Consider the following 20134-nt stretch of genomic DNA (forward strand, 5'->3'; position numbering starts at 1 on the left):
CCCTGTTGCTATGGCTACCTGTCATTTACCATACCTTATGTGCACTCCCACCAGACGACCACTAACATGTAAAAGTGACAACAGGTCATGTGACTGGTCCAAGACACACACGCACACACACACGCACACACACACGCACACACACACACACGCACACGCACACACACACGCACGCACACACAGACACACACACAGACACACACACACACACACAGAGGAAAATCTGTTTGATGCTAGCAGACATATTGACAAACAATGTGGTGTGCAACGCGAAGCCACAGCGACAAAACTAAATAACCAAACTCTTGTTATTTTTTGGCTGTGTGTGTGAAGGATGATGATTTCTGTTATTGTGGACACTGTCGGCTAAAGTCATAGAATATTTCCAAGCGTACTAGGAAGACTTATGTTGATGTACTCTACAGTACCAAAACAATGTCCTCCTATATAGGTAAACAACTGTGACCTTTGGAGCCTCTACTGTCCAGCAAATATTATAATTGTACATGCAAATATGGCCAATAAATGAGTGCATGTGCCTAAATGTCACCATTGACCTCTATTGAAAACTGTGATCAACTTTAATTTTAGTTAAGTGATCAATTAGTGCTACTGAACATCAGCACATGATGACAATACTACTACATTATCACCGTCCTTTTCAACCTCTCCTTGGCACAGGCACTCATCCCACCCTGCCCTTAAATCCGCCACAATTATCCCGGTACCCAAGAAAGCTGCCACAAACAACCTCAATGACTATCGCCCAGTAGCACTCACACCTGTCATCATGAAGTGCTTCGAGAGGCTGGTCCTACACCACATTCAAGCCTGCCTCCCCCCCACCCTAGACCCACAGCAGTTTGCCTACCGGGCTAACAGATCCACGGACGACGCCATAACCATGGCTCTCCACTCGGCACTGAGCCACCTAGAACACCGGGGGAGCTATGTCAGGATGCTTTTCATCGACTATAGCTCCGCCTTCAATACCATCATTCCAGACATCCTGGTCACCAAACTGCTGGACTTAGGCCTCCCCACACCCACCTGTTTTTGGATTAAGGACTTCCTGACCAACCGACCTCAGACAGTGAAACTCGGCCCCCATCTCTCCTCCTCCTCAACGTCGTCTCTCCACAGGGCTGTGTGCTGAGCCCTTTGCTGTATTCCCTCTACACCCATGACTGTAGTCCAGCCCACCCGGAGAACACCATAATCAAATTCGCTAATGACACAACGGTGGTGGGTCCCATTACATGGGGGGATGAGTCTGCATACAGAGATGAGGTCCTGAAACTATCAGCGTGGTGTTCAGTGAATAATCTGGCACTGAACACAACAAAAACCAAGGAACTCATCTTTGACTTCAGGAAAAACACTGCAGACCCCGCCCCCCTCTACATCAACGGCGAGGAGGTGGAGCGAGTCAGCTCCTTCAAGTTCCTCGGCACCCTCATATCTACTGACCTCTCCTGGACCCAAAATACAACTGCGGTCATCCGGAAGGCCCAGCGGAGACTCCACTTCCTGAAGGTGCTGAGGAAGAACAGACTGGAGAGGCAGTTGATGGTGACCTTCTACCGCTCGGCTGTCGAGAGCCTGCTGACGTACTGCATAACAGTGTGGTACGCCAGATGCACTGAAGCAGACAAACAGGCGATTCAGAGGGTCATAAAGTCTGCACAAAAAACATCGGCTGCCCCCTCCCCTCCCTGAAGGATTTACACAACTCCCGCTGCCTCAACAGAGCAAAAAGCATTACCAAGGACAGCACACACCCTGGTTTCCACCTGTTCGACCTGCTACCATCGGGCAGGCGCTACAGGTGCATCAGAGCCAGAACAAACAGGCTCATAGAAAGCTTCTTTCCCAGAGCTGTCACCATCTTGAACTCTAACTTATAATAACAATTCACCCCTATACAATATCCTACCCTAATACCCTACTGTGCAATATTAGCCTTCGAGTGCAATACGTCCGACACTGATTGTTATTTATTACTCCGGTACTCTTGTCTTGTTCTGTATATTGTACAGTATTTTGTATTTCTATAGTGTTTTGTATATTGTACAGGATTGCTTATTATTCTTATTGGATAGTAGTCTGTTTATTTCAATTGTTAGTTTTTTTCTTTATTGCCTGTTGTGTAATTTATTTTATTTGATTATTTATTTATTTTTACCCCATATTTGTTCCCACTACCGCACCTTAAATTGGAGTCCTTAACCTCGTTATATGCATATATAATGACAATAAAGTCCATTCTATTCTTCTATTCTATTCTACAATATAACTTCCACACTGCATGAATATACACTCACTGGACACTTCATTAGGTACAGGTCTAAGGAGATCACATATCCAAGCAATGTCTGTAATCTTTGTACAGATTGTTCTAGGTCATTATATTGTGTACCTAATCAAGTGTCCAGAAAGGTACAGGCAGACCTGAGGTAAGTGGTGTAGTGTCACATGCACACATAATAAATGCTGCTTATGTGAGTGTCATGAACATAAGTATGCAAAAAGTATTGTCAGGTCGCACACAATACAGGAATGTCGCTGAGTGAAGATGATCAACTCACCACAGAGGAAGGAATGAGAACAGAGATGAGAAAAAGTGTCTCAGCCTGGAAGATGAAGGAGGCGCGTACACGCCGCTGTGCACACGGCAGCCTCCGAGATAACTGCCACACACACACACGCCATGCACACACACACACACACACGCATGCAGAGGTGCGGCTGACTGCAGGCGGGAAGGAGGAATGTGTGTGGAATGACGAGGTGAGGAGGCGAGGGGCGCGTGCACGTGAGGGAATGATGACAGCAAGGCAAACATACTGGAATAGCGACAATGGCGACTCTCTCCTCCGCTCTTCTTCTTCTCCGTGATGGGGAATGTGTCCTCTGTGTCTCTCTACCTGCTCTCTCTCTCTCTCTCTCTCTTCCGTCGCGCTATCTGTCCATGCCTTCACTGGAGGGAGGAGAGAGAAGATGAAGGGGAGGAGAGGGAAGGGGGAGCCAGACAGACACAGAGAGGGGGAGGAAAAGGAGGAGGAGAATAACGATGATGAAGATGGTAGAATCAGACACTGCAGTAGCAGCAGCAGAAGAAGAAGAAGAAGAAGAAGAAGAAGAAGAAGAAGAAGGTTTAGCTCCCTTGCGTGCTCTTCTTCATCCTCCTTTCGTTTTGAGTTGCGGGGGCGCGCACGCAAGCGGCGCCTGCAGGACACACGGCGGGGGCGCGCATGCTCATCTGTCTCCCTCTCTGTGCTCCCAGCGTGTGCACGTACGTGCACAGTACTGCTAGTGCACCAGCCTCCCAGTGGGAACAAAGAACTACTTTTTGGTCAGTTTTAGGATTGATAGTGGGACCAATTAGATCCCTGAAAGTACATTCAAGGACAGAGGTGAGAGCACCAGTAAAGATGACCGTGTTAATTAGTTTCTTTCATGTCTTTGGCCCTAACGATAAACATGTTTTGTTAAGTTGAGCCGAGTTTACATGAGCAACCATTTAAATGACAGAGACATAGAAAAACTCCAAAAGAGCAAAAAAGTCCAGCATGGTACAAATGGCACAAGTGTGCACACCCACGCTGTGGGGTGGTCATCCGCCTTGACAGATGATTAAAAAACTGAGGAGAAGCTTATAGAGAACAGAGAAAGAGAGAGAGAAAGAAGAGAGAATAACTTTCTCAAGACCGGTATTAGTGCTCTGGTCGCCTCCTCTTCCTTCACTTACACGCTTTCTCTTTTCCTCTCCTTGGCGTTCCCATCTTTCCTCTGACGGCAGCCAGGAGTGATCTGAGGACAGAGAGAGAGAGAGGTTGATAGAGCGAGCTTCAGGAGACCACACTGACCCACTTAAATAAAACATGGATTTGGTTCCTCGTTGCACTTTTCACATCATGGTCAAAAAGGTTGAAGAAGATGAGGTGTAAGTATTAGTCCAACAAAACATCATTAGCATCACTGTCCTTGCCGTGATGCTGGCAGACAACGGTTAAATATAAGCGCCAGTTTGAAAACTATGCTGCCCCCTGCTGGCCGTGTTAAAGCTTTTTAGTATTTCAAATATTACACAACTCTACTTTTATTCCTGCCCAAAACAACACATCAGTGATTTAACTGTAAAAAATGACTCAGTCTCGTTGTTATTATCTGGACGGTTATCTCCAAGCACGCAGACACTTAATCACATGAGTGTGCACGCCTGCAGTACTGTCGGTGTGTGCTGCTAATAAGTTGTTTTAACAGCCTGCAGCCTCCAGGGGGACAAAGTCAAAATTACTGTGGGGGCCAGATAAGAGCGCGAAGATGGCTGCTGCAGACTGCTCCCCCGGCAGTGTGCATGGGCGGTGAGCGCTGCACTTTGCCCTGATAGATCTCTCCAGATGGCGCTGGAGAATGCCAGCGTCTGACTTTTTTTTCTTCCAATTTACAAATGAAATCATATATGCACAAACACAACTGACCAACTTTCATTGTACTCGCCATTTTGAAAAACACCTTCTCGACTGCACCAACAGCCATCTTGTCTTAGCAAACTGCACATAGCGGGTTTTATTGCCTCACATTGTCAAAACAGCTACCATGTCATGAGAGACATGATAGTTAGGCTAAATCACATTTAATTTACAACATGAGAGTAAACTTGTGTTGAGACATTTTGCAAATGACATAACAATAGTAGTAATAGTAACCTGAGAACTACAAGAATACTGGTCCTTAATCATGATATGACAGCCATGATAACAAACCACAACTCTGACAGGAGAGCCTCGAGAGTCAAACATGCCATGAGAACACTAAAAGGCAAACCTGAAGTGAGAGCCATGAGAATTTAAATCATGCCATGGGAACCATAAGAGTACTTATCCTCAATAATGACATTAGCACCATGAGAACCGACCATTTTTTTTTTTCATTCATTACCCTGCCTTCCGCCCAAGTGCAACTGGCATAGGCTCCGGGCCTTCCTCCTGCAAGAGAGGCAAGAGCAGGGGTGTCAACCCTGTTTTCATTGAGGGCCACATCGCAGTTATGGCTGCCATCAGACGGCCGCATATAACAGCGAATAATGTAAAACTTTGCCTAAGCATTATTACACTTTTTTTTCTTTTTCCGTACACTGTAAAAAAAATTTTTTTTACAGTATACAACTGGCAACTCAGTCACCAGAATTTACTGTAAAATAAAATAAATAAAAAAAATATATACAGTATATATATTCTTTTTTTTTTTTTTTTTTTACAATATATTATTGTAAATGTAAAAACAGTACCACTGTTTTATTTATGCAAAAAATGAGCAGCGTAAATTCCAGAATGTTACTGTACAATTTATGTTTTTTTTTTTTTTTTACAACAACATATAACTATAAATTGAAAAAACAGTACCTCTGTTTTTTTGATACTGGCAACTGAGTTGCCAGTTTTTTGCTGTGAAGAATATAGTACAATTTTTTCCATTTACAGTAATACCACATAAAAACAACCATATATTTTACAGTAAAAAAATAGCAGTTCAGTCGACAAAATTTTACTGTAGAAAACAGTGGCAGTTTTTCCAATTTAAAAATACCGTAAATGTTATTGTAAAATCTATTGTCATTTTACAGTGTAGAATTTGATGGATAACTTGCTTTGGAATCAAAAGACAAGCATATATTTAAGTATTTATTTTTATTTTGAAACAAAAGTTGTTTGGAATTTACGATAGTGTAATATTTGTTGAAAAATTGGACACTATTAAAGGTTAAAAAGGTATGCAATTTCATGCAGTACATATATTTATTCTGTAAAAGTGGAAAAAACAAATACATTTAGTGAGGAAATATAAGATACTATATTGACACAAATTATTTCCAGATGATCGCGGGCCATTTACAATGATGTGGCGGGCCAGATATGGACCCCAAGCCTTGAGTTTGACACCTGTGCTATAGAGTGCCATGAGAATCAACCAAGACTCCTACATGAGAACCATGATAATCAATTGCAATCATGCCAAGGCAATGAGCCATTTCATGAGCCATTAGAATCAACTGCATTCTTAACATGAGAGCCAAGAGGGTCAATTATGCCCTGAGAACTAGGAAAGGCAAAATTGTGATAAGAGCCATGAAAACAAAGTTTAGTAAATTCCTCATTGTTGATATTTACTGTATTGGAATTTATGATGATGTCATCACACTGCACACTGTCATTGGATGTTTGAATGAATATAATATAATTGAAATTGAGATTAAAATAAAAAGAATGAACAGAATAGCATAGAACTGAAGAGAATATAAATCAATAGAATATAAATCAATAGAATAGATATAAATGGAAATCCATTGAGAGAAGTCAAGTGTTGACAAAGTTCAAACACTTCACCTGTTGTCACTTTGAAAAGGAAGGTAATCAGTGGGAGTAGACATCAAGGTGGGAAGATGAGCTATGGAACATCACACAACACAACACCTGTCTATGATCAACACAAATATGTCACAATGTTACACGAGATGATACACAACATACCGTGATTCTTTTTGTATGCTGGCGACACACAAATGGACTGGTGTGTCTGTGATGCTATGTGTGTGTGTGTGTGTGTGTGTGTGTGTGTGTGTGTGTGTAACATTAGCAGCAAGAGAGATCTTTATTTTACTTCACTCTCCCTCAATTTTAAACACATAAGTGACTGCACACATTATCATCATCATCATCATCATGATTATCATAGCCTCATACCTCACAGAACCTCACTGCGCACACACATACACGTACACACACACACCCACATCCGCACTCACGCACGCACGCACGCACGCACGCACGCACACACACACACACCCACACACACACACACACGCACACACACACACACAGGGCGGGGGTATGAAAAAATAAAAAAATACAATCATGCGTGCTTACGGACTGTATCCCTGCAGACTGTATTGATCTATATTGATATATAATGTAGGAACCAGAAATATTAATAACAGAAAGAAACAACCCTTTTGTGCGAATGAGTGTAAATGGGGGAGGGAGGTTTTTTGGTTTGGTGCACTAATTGTAAGTGTATCTTATGTTTTTAATGTTGATTTAATAAAAAATAAACAAAATAAAAATGTTTTTATTTTATTTATTTCTTGTGCGGCCCCGTACCAATTGATTCACGGACCGGTACCGGGCCACGGCCCGGTGATTGGGGACCACTGCTCTAGAGTGCTCCCTCAGGTGATTTCCTTGTTCTGCCGGGTGACTTCAACGCTCACATTGGCAACGACAGTGAAACCTCGAGAGGCGTGATTGGGAGGAATGACGCCCGGATCTGAACCCGAGTGGTGTTTTGTTATTGGACTTTTGTGCTTTTGTCCATAACAAACACCATGTTCAAACATAAGGGTGTCCATATGTGCACTTGCCACCAGGACACCCTAGGCCGCAGCTCCATGATCGACTTTGTGGTTGTGTCATCGGATTTGCAATCTCATGTTTTGGACACTCGGCTGAAGAGAGGGGCGGAGCTTTCTACCGATCACCACCTGGTGGTGAGTTGGCTTTAATGGTGGGGGAGGGACCTGGCAGGCCCAAATGCTTTGTGAGGGTCTGCTGGGAACATCTAGCAGAGTCTCCCGTCAGAGAGTTTCAATTCCCACCTCCGAAAGAACATTGAACATGTCACAAGGGAGGCATTGAACATTGAGTCAGAGTGGACCACGAGGCGGCCAATCTGAGCTGTGGCCGCAAGGTGGTTGGTGCCTGTCATGGCGGTAATTCTAGAACTCGCTGGTAGACACCAGCAGTGAGGGATGCTGTCAAGCTGAAGAAAGAGTCCTATCGGGTCCTTTTGGCTCATAGGACTCCGGAGGCAGCCAACAGGTACTGACAGGCCAAGCGGTGTGTGGCTTTGGCGGTTGCGGAGGCAAAAATTCGGACATGGGAGGAGTTCAGGGAAGCCATGGAAAACGACTTAGAACTGCTTTGATGCAGTTCTGGACCACCATTCGCCACCTCAGGAGGGGGAAGCAGTGCACTGGGATGGTGTGCTGCTGACATCGACTCAGGATGTTGTGGATTGATGGAGGGAATTCTACGAAGACATCCTCAATCCCACCTACACGTCTTCCTATGGGGAAGCAGTGCCGGGGGGTGGAGGGTTCTGCTATTTCTGGGGCTGAGTTTTCGAAGACTTCTATGGAAATACAAAAACCGAGACTCAGATTTCCCTCGCCCGGACGCGGGTCACCGGGGCCCCCTTCTGGAGCCAGGCCCGGAGTTGGGGCACGATGGCGAGCCCCTGGTGGCCGGGCACAGCCCGAAGAGGCAACGTGGGTCCCCCCTCCAATGGGCTCACCACCCATAGCAAGGGCCATAGAGGTCGGGTGCAATGTGAGCTGGACGGCAGCCAAAGGCAGGGCACTTGGCGGTCCGATCCTCGGCTACAGAAGCTAGCTCTTGGGACGTGGAAAGTCACCTCGCTGGGGGGTAAGGAGCCTGAGCTAGTGCGCGAGGTGGAGAAGTTCCGGCTAGATATAGTCGGACTCACTTTGACGCACAGCAAGGGCTCTGGAACCAGTTCTCTCGAGAGGGGCTGGACTCTCTTCCACTCTGGCGTTGCCAGCAGTGAGAGGCTATGGGCTGGGGTGGCAATTGTTGTTCCCCCCGGCTCAGAGTCTGCACGTTGGAGTTCAACCCAGTGGACTAGAGGGTAGCTTCCCTTTGCCTTCGGGTGGGGGGACGGGTCCTGACTGTTGTTTGCGCTTACGCGCCAAGCAGCAGCTCAAAGTACCCACCCTTTTTGGATTCACTCGAGGGAGTACCTGAAGGTGCTCCCCCGGGTGATTCCCTCATTCTACTGGGGGACTTCAACGCTCATATTGGCAACGACAGTGAAACCTGGAGAGGCGTGATTGGGAAGAATGACCGCCCGGATCTGAACCCGAGTGGTGTTTTGTTATTGGACTTTTGTGCCTGTCACGGATTGTCCATAACGAACACCATGTTCAAGAATAAGGGTGTCCATATGTGCACTTGGCACCAGGACACCCTAGGCCGCAGTTCCATGATCGACTTTGTAGTTGTGTCATTGGATTTGCGGCCTCATGTTTTGGACACTCGGGTGAAAAGACAGGCGGAGCTTTGTACTGATCAACACCTGGTGGTGAGTTGGCTGCGATGGTGGGGGAAGATGCTGGACAGACCTGGCAGGCCCAAACGCATTGTGAGGGTTTGCTGGGAATGTCTGGCAGAGTCTCCTGTCAGAGAGAGTTTCAATTCCCACCTCCGGAAGAACTTTGAACATGTCACGAGGGAGGTGCTGGACATTTCATCCTGGTCGTGGAACTGTGGACCAGCTCTATACTCTCGGCAGGGTCCTTGAGGGTGCATGGGAGCTTGCCCAACCAGTCTACATGTGCTTTGTGGACCTGGAGAAGACATTCGACCGTGTCCCTCGGGAAGTCCTGTGGGGAGTGCTCAGAGAGTATGGGGTATCAGACTGTCTGATTGTGGCGGTCCGCTCCCTGTACGATCAGTGTCAGAGCTTGGTCCGCATTGCCGGCAGTAAGTCGGACATGTTTCCAGTGAGGGTTGGACTCCGCCAAGGCTGCCCTTTGTCACCGATTCTGTTCATAACTTTTATGGACAGAATTTCTAGGCGCAGTCAAGGCGTTGAGGGGATCCGGTTTGGTGGCTGCAGGATTAGGTCTTTGCTTTTTGCAGATGATGTGGTCCTGATGGCTTCATCTGGCCAGGATCTTCAGCTCTCACTGGATCGGTTCGCAGCTGAGTGTGAAGCGACTGGGATGAGAATCAGCATCTCCAAGTCCGAGTCCATGGTTCTCGCCCGGAAAAGGGTGGAGTGCCATCTCCGGGTTGGGGAGGAGATCTAGCCCCAAGTGGAGGAGTTCAAGTACCTCGGAGTCTTGTTCACGAGTGAGGGAAGGGTGGATCGTGAGATCGATAGGCGGATCGGTGCGGCGTCTTCAGTAATGCGGACGCTGTATCGATCCGTTGTGGTGAAGAAGGAGCTGAGCCGGAAGGCAAAGCTCTCAATTTACCGGTCGATCTACGTTCCCATCCTCACCTATGGTCATGAGCTTTGGGTTATGACCGAAAGGACAAGATCACAGGTACAAACAGCCGAAATTAGTTTCCTCCGCCGGGTGGCGGGGCTCTCCCTTAGAGATAGGGTGAGAAGCTCTGCCATCCGGGGGGAGCTCAAAGTAAAGCCGCTGCTCCTCCACATCGAAAGGAGCCAGATGAGGTGGTTCGGGCATCTGGTCAGGATGCCACCCGAACGCCTCCATAGGGAGGTGTTTAGGGCACGTCCGACCGGTAGGAGGCCACGGGGAAGACCCAGGACACGTTGGGAAGACTATGTCTCGCAGCTGGCCTTGAACGCCTCTGGATCCCCCGGGAAGAGCTGGAAGAAGTGGCTGGGGAGAGGGAAGTCTGGGCTTCCCTGCTTAGGCTGCTGCCCCCGCGACCCGACCTAGGATAAGCGGAAGAACATAGATGGGTGGATGGATGGATGAGTTTTCCAAGGTATTCAAAAAGCTCCTTGGTGGCAAGGCCCCGGGGCCGGATGAGATCCACCCACAGTTCCTTAAGGCTCTGGATGCTGTGGGGCTGTATTGGTTGACAAGACTTTGCAACATTGCGTGGACATTGTAGGCGGTATTCTGGATAGGCAGACCATGGTGGTGGTTCCTCTCTTTAAGAAGGGGAACCGGAGGGTGGGCTCCAACTATCGTGGGATCACACTCATTAGCCTTTCCGGTAAGGTCTATTTAGGTATACTGGAGAGGAGGCTACGAACCTCGGATTCAGGAGGAACAGTGTGGTTTTCCTCAAGGAACTGTGGACCAGCTCTATACAGGGTCCTTGAGGGTGCATGGGAATTTGCCCAACCAGTCTACATGTGCTTTGTGGACTTGTAGAAGGCATTCGAACGAGTGCTTAGAGCAGATAGGGTATCAGACTGTTTGATTGTGGTAGTTCGCTACCTGTATGATCGGAGTCAGAGCTTGGTCCGCATTGCTGGCAAAAAGGTCGGACCGATTTTCAGTGAGGGTTGGACTCTGGCAGGGCTGCCCTTTGTCACCAATTCTGTTCATAACTTTTATGGACAGAATTTCTAAGCTCAGTCAGGGAGTTGAAGGGATCCGGTTTGGTGGCTGCAGGAATAGGTCTCTGCTTTCTGCAGATGATGTGGTCCTGATGGCTTCATCTGGCCAGGACTTTCAGCTCTCACTGTATCGGTTCGCAGCCGAGTGTGAAGCGACTGGGATGAGAATCAGCACCTCAAGTCCGAGTCCAAGGTTCTCGCCCGTAACAGGGTGGAGTGTCATCTCCGGGTTGGGTAGGAGATCTTTCCCCATGTGGAAGAGTTCATGTACCTCGGAGTCTTGTTCACGAATGAGAGAAGAGTGGATCGTGAGATTGACAGGAAGATCGGTGAGCCAGAAGTCAAAGCTTTCAATTTACTGGTCGCCTTACGTTCCCATCCTCACCTATGGTCATGAGCTTTGGGTTATGACCACGTGTACAAGCGGCCGAAATTAGTTTCTTCAGTTGGGTGGCGGGGCTCTCCCTTAGAGATAGGGTGAGAAGCTTTGTGATTCGGGAGGAGCTCAAAGTAAAGCCGCTGCACCTCCACATCAAGAAGAGCCAGATGAGCTGTTAGGGCACGTACTTCCGGTAGGAGGCTACGGGGAAGACACAGGACACGTTGGGGAGACTATGTCTCCTGGCTGGCCTGAAAACGCCCCGGGATTCCCCGGGAGGAGCTGGACGAAGTAGCTGGGGAGAGGGAAGTCTGGGCTTCTTTGCTCAGGCTGCTGGCCCTGCGACCCGACCTCGGATAAACGGAAGAAGATGAATGAATGAATGAATGAATGAATTCTAAAATGGACATTTGTAGCTTTTAATAATCGTTTTCTTTACTCATCATTCTTTCTGTTCTCTATTGTTTCAATAAAGTTGAGTTGAAATCCAATTCTAACCTTTGTCAGTAATAAGGTAGGACTATATTTGTTACGTTTGGAACGCATGGCTGCGATGGTTGTGTTCTCTCGGATGCAGTAGGAAAAGCAGGAGCAGCGTGCAGGTAAGTGTCTGTTTTAATTCTTCGAGGCAGGACAAAAATACAAAAACTCAAGACGCATCGATAAGCCATGACCCCTTCAATTGGGCCGTAGCCACGGAGAGCATGAGGGTCGTGACAGCACCGTAGTTAAGTTCCAAACGAAAAATCTCCCCCTGCAGTTCCTGCACCACCCTCTTGGCTACCGGGTTCTTGTTCACGCTATTTGCACTCCCCACCTCAATCACAAGCCGGTGCAGTGCCAGCAGGTCACCCACAGCCAGAGCCGCAAACTCCGTAACCAGGTCAGTCCTGATCACAGGCCATCTAAGGGGCGCAGGCTCAGGCAGAGACGCAGTAAGACCACCCTCAGGGTAAACTGGCGGTCATCGTCAATGAGAGCAGAGAGCGTGAAAGACGTGACACACTCCCTAACCACAACAATGAATTTCCTGTTGTGCCTCATTACGTCAGCAGCAATGCAGCAAAGTCGCTAGTGGACTGTGTGCCCACAAAGGTTGGGGCTTTATGCAACGCCACACATTAATGACAGCCCTCGGTGACACGAGAGATGGCGCCGTCCATGTCCAACGTGAAGAAGTAATGCCCCAACACAGTCCTTAATTGGCTCGCCGTAGAGTGGTCCAACTTAATATGAAGAGACGTAAGCATGCCGTCAACTTCAGCTCCGAGCACAATGATATACTTCTACATGGGGGTCATCGGTGTCAACGGACGACCAGGGGGCCATCCTTGCCTAGCGTGGCAAAATACAGGTAGCGCTTGACGTCACAGACAGTCGTAAGCTTCCTTGACGGTCATGTCCCCTGTCGCAGGTGGGCGCCTGTGTGCCTAAGGAACGGGCACTCGGCCTGCAAGGTCAACCAAGCCGACCTTATGGTGAAAGAGAGCTACTGGGCACCGGACACAAAGTTGTTGATAGTGATGTGCGCGCAGCCGAGCCCCCCGTGTTGTGAGTGAACGTGCACCCCTCGCACCTTTGTCGGGTTGTCACACTCTGGGGCATTGCGTCTGGCGAGGTCCGAGGTGAGAATGGACGCACCCCCCACTTGCCTGACATGCACCGTTAATGGGAACGAGATTCGCTGAGAACTCGGCCTTACATAATTTTTCTAAGGCCTGAACACAGTTTGCTATCCGTCAGCATGCATGTCTAGAGGGTGGACTATATGATGTTGGGGGCGAAGTGCTTCACCGAAGCTACTATTGACAAAACCTCCACATCTCAGTTTAGACAGGAAGTTTGTTTTTTATGCAGTAAAAGTATCCCGCTAGTTTGACTGTATCACCAGGTGTGATGTAATGGGTGGCTCCCTACCACGGGCTCCCTGGCAGCTCCATCGGTAAACACCCACAATTGGTCAGCTGTACGCAGCAGTGTTATTGCCTGAGCCGACGATAACGACTCTTTGGTACAGTGGAAGACGCATGCCAGTTTGTCTGTCCAATGTGCGGCCTCTTTTGACTCGTGTCTTGCCACCATATCGTCAAGGGGGAAGAGTATTGTAGAGCAGCCCTTGAGCACACGGGCTGGCACCTTGTATGCGCCAATGAATGAGCGCATGACCATAACTGGTAAGCAGCAGGCAGACAATGCAGCGGCCCAATGTGGGCTCGCTTGTATAGTCCCCTGAAGCCACACCTAGTCAAGTAAAGTAGTCTCCACGGGTGCCACAGTGTTTTTGGTGGAAGAAAGGTTCAACCCACAGGCAGGACCTTATCCCACACAGACATCAACTCTTTTACATTGTCGGCCCCGCAGCCAAAGTCATCAGCGATCTTAGCCACGCACCCCTACTCCAGGACGTCTGAGACTCGGCATGTCAGCTACTCCAATGCAGTCTTCGATCCCGGCATGCCCATGGCGCAACACATGTACACCCGGACACCTTTGAATGGTGTGACGATGTTGCAGTACTTCCATGAGTCCCTGGACAGCGGGATCTGGTAGAAGGCCTTAGTGAGGTTGGTTGCAATGGCCTTAGCAAGGGTTGGGGCTTGCTTTAACGGCCAATGTCGGTAAATGCCATGACAAGTCGGAACCCACCGCTAAGCTTCTTGATTAGTTGACATACTCCAAAAGATGCGCCAACTTCCCTTAGGCTTTAGGAACTCAGCCATCACCTCCAGTGCAGCTGGCCTCTAGAGAACTGCGGGATCCTTCTCTTACGCTGTGGTGGCTGGACGGGACCTTCGTTCACTCTCGTCTGGAAGGTACCTGCAGCGGTGTTATATCCTTTAAAGAATGGGTTGAAGATGTCTCCGTACTCACTGTGCTGCGCCCGAAACCGGTCTCTAACAGCGGGGGAAATTATGCAGTTTGGGTCTACTGTAATGAGATCAGATGAGGCTGCCAAACAGGGAGGGCTACCGTGGGCACGCACCGGCGACACAGAGAGTGCCCGAGTCTCAAAGGCAAGGGCATAGTCACATGGACGCTGCACAGGTGATGGTCTTTACGAATGTGCTGTGGGACACGGCTCTTGCCCTTAGCAGTGTGGGGCACTGATGTCCATCCAACTTGTTAAAAAAAGGCCTTGTCATGAGGTTTGACCGCCAGATCCCCCAGAAAGCTCCCCATCCCGATTGTGAAGGTCCAGCAGCAGCTCTAACTCAATTAAGTACATCTGCTATACAGTGGACCTCACGTGCGTGCGCCGTACAGCGTGTCTGTCAGAGCGCCACGGAACTGCTGTGTGCATGGCTCTGACATCCTCTGTTAAATGTAACTTGTCGAAGGGCGATTGAGTAAGTGCCTTTGAGATTTTGGGCTTAATGGACGCCAACGTGTAGGGTAAATCAGCAAGGATGAGTCGAAGCCACGTGAGCATTATAAAATTATTTAACGACATTGACATTTCCTCGTCTTCATCCACGCTTGCGCTTTTATGGGAAATGCCAGACTCTATGGTTAGCAAATTGTCATTCGCAAACGCCATTAATTGCCATTAATAGCAGGTCTCTCCCTGGGTTCAAGTTTACTGACATAAACTGGAAGCCAAAAAGGAGTCGAAATGAAAGCCATATCATGTCCATAGAGGTGGAGTTCTTGACAATGGTGTGGCGTGAAATCACCAGGCAGTAATTAGCAATCTGTCCCAACATTAGCTCAGCATGCTGACTTTCTGCTCCTTATAGCGCTGTTGTCGGGAGGGATGTCCCCTCTGTCGTCCACAAAGCCTCTGCATGCCGCGGCCAGTGTCTCCCATGTCACAGCATCAACCAGGAAGGGGGAGAACTGTACAGTATATGTAATGTTCTGGCGCCCGTTCTCAAATAAATTGACCATCCCAACTTCGGACAGGCACCATTGCTTTGGCGCCCTGTGTAAGTCTGCGCACCACGGTGGAAAAGTCTGTAAAGGAAAATAAGGAAGGAAAAAAAACGTGCTGGACACTCAAAAATAGCTCCGGGGGTAGATGTGAGTCCGATACACGCTGAAACCACGTAAGGTAGGACTATTATAGTAGTATAATAACTTCAAGCACATACATGACTCGAGTGATGTTTAATAATGAACATGCAGGACAAAACAGGAAGAGACAAAAGTGAGCACCCAACAACTGCCGGGTTAGCCCCCGCCCACAACAGCTCGCCCCACACACACACATAACTACAGTGGCGCTTCTCCTCACCTCCTTACATGCTTTTTTGTCACACACGCACACCAACACAAATGCATAGTCACGTGACATTTAAGTTTGTTATGTCGTGCTACGAATTTGGGAATGAATCAGGAAGTCAGGATAAGGACGTTAGGGAATGTCAATAATTCATCTGCACAACTAAGGGAGCCGCCATCTTATGTAGGTCACTTTTTATCTGCCGCCACCGTGTGCTAACGATGCTGATGCTTCGAACGCTGTGTACTTTCAAAATATTTGATGCTAAAAAATTTTTACCAAATTGTGCTGAGTCAGGGCTGGAAAGACAGCGTGTGACTAGCAGGGGGAGCTGTGTTTTAAAAAAACTTCCTAGAAATGTGGAACATGTGAGTGGAGGTCTAACCTGTGATCTTTATGATGAGAGGATGAAGAATACGAGGGACTCATCTCATCCATGTCCTTGCTGCTGATGCTGCCGGGAAGGGGCGGCTGTCTCCATGAAAACAGTCAGACATTTTCGAAGTGACACTTCTAGCTGATGCATTGAGAGAGACCTGCAAACACACACACATAAATGGTCAAATGTTGAACAAATAATAACTTTTGGGGAACTCCACCTGAGTGACGTGTAGAGAACATTAGCAGCTAGGGATTGGGTCTGGGAAGGAGTGAGACCAAAATTATGCAAAGTAGAACTTCTGCTTGGAGATGCTAACAGCTAGTAGCTTCTTAGACCTGAACTAGGATGTACACAACAACAGTTGTGATGTTTTAAGTGTCTTCTGCAGAAAACGTGAAAGATGGCACCTTGCAGAGAGTAAGGCAAGGCAAGTTTATTTATAGAGCACAATTTGTACACAAGGTAATTCAAAGTGCTTTACAGAAAATTACAATAATGAAAAATGAAAAATTAAATAATTATAGAAATAATCATAATTCAAATAAAAAACATAAAATAAAATAGTCATAAAAATTATTATAATTCCAATTCGAATTTAAACATTGCCAGCGTTGAGGCCTGTCTCACATGTTCAGAAAGACTATTCCAGATTTTAGGAGCATAAAACTGAAACGCAGCCTCGGCATGTTTGGTCCTGACTCTGGGCACCAACAGTGGACCACTCCCTGAGGTTGTCAGAGCCCAAGATGGTTCATATGTCTAAAACATGTCAGAGATGTACTTTGGCACAAGACCCTGAAGAAACTTGTACAAAAGCAGAGCTGTTTTAAAGTCAATTCTCTGAGCAACAGGAAGCCGGTGCAGTGACCTGAGCACTGGACTAATATGGTCATATTTCCAGGTTCTAGTCAGAACTCGAGCAGCAGCCTTTTTGGATGTACTGCAGCTGCTTTACAGCTGGTTTAGAGAGCCCAGATAGAAGGCCATTACAGTAGTCTAAACTGCTGGAGAAAAAAGCATGGATTAGTCTTTCTAAGTCTGATTTAGACATTATTCCTCTGATTTTGGCAATGTTTTCATGTGTTAAAAAGCTGCTGATGTTATTGACTTAATGTTGCTGTTGAAGTTCAAGTTTGACTCCATTATTACAGACAGATTTCTAACCTGATTATTTGTTTTCAGGGAGAGAGTCTAAAGGTGACTAATAATAATTTATCTTTGCTTTTGTGGGTCAAAGACTATGATTTCTGTTTTGTCTGAGTTGAGATAGAGAAAATTGTTTTGCATCCACACATTGATCTTTTCCATGCAGTGAAAAAGGGAATCAACAGGCCGACGTTCACCTTCCGTCAGTGACACGTAGATCTGAGTGTCATCTGCGTAGTTGTGGTAGGACACATTGAAGCTGTGTATCAGTTGACCTAGTGGCAGCATGTACAAGTTGAACAACAGAATCAAGCCCTGAAGAACCCCACAGGTCATAGCCCTTTGGTCAGAGACACAGTTACCAATTTCAACAAAGTATGTCCTGTGATCAAGATAGGACTTAAAGCAGTTAAGAGCAGAACCGGATATTCCCACATAGCGCTCAGGTCCAGCAGAACAAAGAGTGAGACTTTTTCTGCGTCTGTTTTAAGGTAGATATCATGAGGTGTGCTCATTATGCAGGAATATGCAAAAAAAGGTTCACTTCAGCTTCATGGAAGCAAAAGAAGCTTCTTGCGGTTCCTGCATCAGCTTACTCGCTTGGGAATGACTTCCTGCTGATGAAAGGACATCAAGCTGAACCTCTCTCCGTTTCCATGGGAGGTGAGATCCTCGTCTCCTGTTTGGGATTCAGGTCGGTTGCCTCACTTTGTCTTAGCCCGCTGCAGACCTGAGCAGAATTTTAAGAGTCAGTAGACATCCGCAGTGGCCCACTTATAACAGAACCAACTGTGACAAAATCCGGTTCCTCAAAGTGGTGATCAGCAACCTCTTCTGGAAGTTTTTTAATTTTCAAAGAACAAATTGAAGATTTAACTCTCATAAAGTTGGACTTGAGAGTAGGCGTCATCCTTCCTTCCTCCTTGTTAGGAATTCTACATCACAAAATGGCCGAGGGCTGGCCCAGCGTGCCAAACCTTCCGCAAGGGCCCTCATTGATTCTCCCTCCTCGCTCTGTGATAATGAAGCCCCGAATGAGCAGAACCTGCCAACTGGACCGGGCAGCGTGGCAGAGGCCTAACTGGTAACTGACCTTGCTGAGCAGTGGCTTCATCTTCCTTCTTAAAGGTCATCTCATCTCCTCCGCAGCAATTCTAGCACGGAATATACGCGGGAAAAATCATTCTGGAAAAAAAAGGCATCTGTCATGTGACGCTCGGGAGGAAGCGGGGACGTTGTCATGGAAACAGATGTCACATGGCAATGACTCCTAAGCAGCAAGTTACTTTCAGTTGTGAGCAATGAAGAACTGTGAGAGAACAAAGATGGCGCTTGTGTCCAATGGTGACCTCAGCTCAAACTGACTGAGCTCCACTTGTAATCTTCATCTCAAATTTAATTTCGTGGCCATGAGGGCTGAGGACATTCGCCAGCGGCGCTCGCTGCCCGTCAGTCTCAGGATGCGTCGACCTCTGCAGAACACCACGCTCTAAAAAGTGAAATATTTCTTGACTTCCTCCACTTTTTTCCGTCTTCCTTCCCTCCAGCGGGGCTGTGGTGTTGCAGTGCCAGCAAAAGGAGGAGCGCTAGAAAATGAGGCTCAGCCGGATGCCCACAGGTCACCTCTGATCTCTAACCCACAGACTGGGATGCCTGCTACCGCATCACTGTGACCCACGCTCGCCGCGAGGAAGCCGCTGAGGTCGGAAAACTGAACCCGGGCTGCCAAGCGAGGCATAGAAGACGAAGTTAGTTAGTTTCCAATCAACAAAAAAAAAGCGGAACACGCAGGAGGAAAGGAAACAAGGCAGCAAGAAAGGGAGGACATAAGAAGACTATAAGTGTCCAACATGAGAGGCTACATAAATGTCAATGATATCATCATAGACTTCTTCAAACATTTCTTGTTTTTGCGATCACTCGTCACATGACCCATCCAAAGATTCTTCGAAGGACAACACTAAGTGCTGTAATAACTATATATTTATAACCATGTATACTATAGTTATAATGTGAAGGGAGAATAACTTTTTCTCTCACGCATGTTTGTTTAATCTCTAATAAAGCTCGCCAAGTGAATTTTTAGCTTCTCCGTCTTAGATTTATTTTACAATGTGATTGTTTGAAGCAAAGAAATGTAATTTCCAAATGCCATGGCCACAAGTAGGGAAAGGGAGACATGCTGTAACATCTGGCTCCTCGTAAAATGTCTTTCTGGTCCTTCTCCCCAAGAATTTATATTATTTACCAAAGGAGGGGTTGGGTTCCCAGCTGACTCCGGTTTCCATGGTAACGGTTCCTCCGCTGGCTTATCTTGATGATTATTGCTGCTGGCAAATACCTCACACCCAAGTTTCAGGTTTCTATTGTGTGTTCCTTTATGTGTTACTTTCGAACTAACAATTTACAGTAATATCTAATGATATAGTATAATAACTATATGGTAGTTAGAATGCAGAAATATGATGGGAAGATGTATATACTAATTTTATTAGGTGTTAGTTTAAAAACATTCAATTCCTTCAAATGCTAACATGAAGCCGAGCACCTAGCATGAGATGTGTCAAAGCCATGAAGTCTCCAGAAGGCTTGAAATAAGTCACATGTATCAATGATTTTAGCGTCACATAAAGATGCAGGATCTCATGAGAACATATTTGTCACTATATGTTTCTTAAACTTAAAGAATAAAGGGAGTAAAGTCGCAGACTATATAAAAAAACGTTTAAAACTCACCTTCTAGCTTCATCCTAACTGGCAGCCATGTGTCTGCCCCGTTACCTTCACGACGGCAAACAATCTTTTTAGAGCTAATCTCCACTATATTACTGTCCGTTTGTCTTCAGAAAAGTGCTATTAGCAATAAATGCTCTGA

General features: G+C 46.9%; 1 protein-coding gene across 3 annotated transcripts in view; it reads right to left on the reverse strand.

Moving 5' to 3' along the window:
• LOC133648362 (myelin transcription factor 1-like protein) overlaps positions 1-17982 on the reverse strand; it is a 63606-nt gene extending 45624 nt beyond the window's left edge. For 2 of the 3 annotated variants that reach the window (XM_062044386.1, XM_062044384.1), the window contains exon 1: positions 2848-2980. The gene's annotated coding sequence lies outside the window, so the exon portion shown is untranslated. Of the gene's footprint in view, positions 1-2847; positions 2981-3751; positions 3814-16116; positions 16268-17456; positions 17535-17855 lie in introns of those variants that run through there. The other variant, XM_062044385.1, reaches the window with a different exon arrangement.
• Positions 17983-20134: the final 2152 nt, after the last annotated feature.

Source organism: Entelurus aequoreus, linkage group LG04 (genome assembly GCF_033978785.1).
Source record: "Entelurus aequoreus isolate RoL-2023_Sb linkage group LG04, RoL_Eaeq_v1.1, whole genome shotgun sequence".
NCBI lineage: Eukaryota > Metazoa > Chordata > Actinopteri > Syngnathiformes > Syngnathidae > Entelurus > Entelurus aequoreus.